General features: G+C 40.3%; 1 non-coding gene across 1 annotated transcript; it reads left to right on the top strand.

Moving 5' to 3' along the window:
- Positions 1–536: 536 nt before the first annotated feature.
- LOC130964924 (small nucleolar RNA R71) lies at positions 537–644 on the top strand. Its single transcript, XR_009080988.1, has one exon. It is a non-coding gene; the product is annotated as a small nucleolar RNA R71 (small nucleolar RNA).
- Positions 645–977: the final 333 nt, after the last annotated feature.

The raw sequence follows: 977 nt of genomic DNA, 5'->3' as shown, positions 1-977 counted from the left end.
GAAGATGATGGAAAAGGCTTGCCATTGCTAAACCTGTTTCTTCCACCATTATTGTTATTGAAACCTTGTTGAGGTCTCTCTTGATTCTTCCATGAGAGATTTGGGTGATTTCTCCATGAAGAATTGTAGGTATTTCCATAGGGTTCTCCTAGGTAATTCACCTCTTTCATGGAAGGGTTCTCAGGATCATAAGCTTCTTCCTCAGATGAAGCATCCTTAGTACTGTTTGGTGCATTTTGCATTCCAGACAGACTTTGAGAAATCAAATTGACTTGTTGAGTCAATATTTTATTCTGAGCCAATATGGCATTCAAAGTGTCAATCTCAAGAACTCCTCTCTTCTGACTAGTCCCATTGTTCACAGGATTCCTTTCAGAAGTGTACATGAATTGGTTATTTGCAACCATTTCAATCAATTCTTGAGCTTCTGCAGGCGTCTTCTTCAGATGAAGAGATCCTCCAGCAGAGCTATCCAAGGACATCTTAGATAGTTCAGAGAGACCATCATAGAAAATACCTATGATGCTCTATTCAGAAAGCATGTCTGAAGGACATCTTCTGATTAATTGTTTGTATCTTTCCCAAGCTTCATAGAGGGATTCTCCATCCTTCTGTCTGAAGGTTTGGATTTCCACTCTAAGCTTACTCCATCTTTGTGGTGGAAAGAACTTTGCCAAGAAGGCATTGACTAGCTTTTCCCAAGAGTCCAGGCTTTCTTTAGGTTGAGAATCCAACCATATTCTAGCTCTGTCTCTTACAGCAAAAGGGAATAGCATCAGTCTATAGACCTCAGGGTTAACCCCATTAGTCTTGACTGTGTCACAGATTTGCAAGAATTCAGCTAAAAACTGATGAGGATCTTCCATTGGAAGTCCATGGAACTTGCAATTCTGTTGCATTAGAGAAACTAATTGAGGCTTAAGCTCAAAGTTGTTTGCTCCAATGGCAGGGATAGAGATGCTTCTCCCATAGAAGTC

Source organism: Arachis stenosperma, chromosome 2 (genome assembly GCF_014773155.1).
Source record: "Arachis stenosperma cultivar V10309 chromosome 2, arast.V10309.gnm1.PFL2, whole genome shotgun sequence".
NCBI classification, from domain to species: Eukaryota; Viridiplantae; Streptophyta; class Magnoliopsida; order Fabales; family Fabaceae; genus Arachis; species Arachis stenosperma.
Note: the sequence above shows the minus strand (reverse complement) of the source record. Positions and strands in the feature narration are given on the sequence as shown.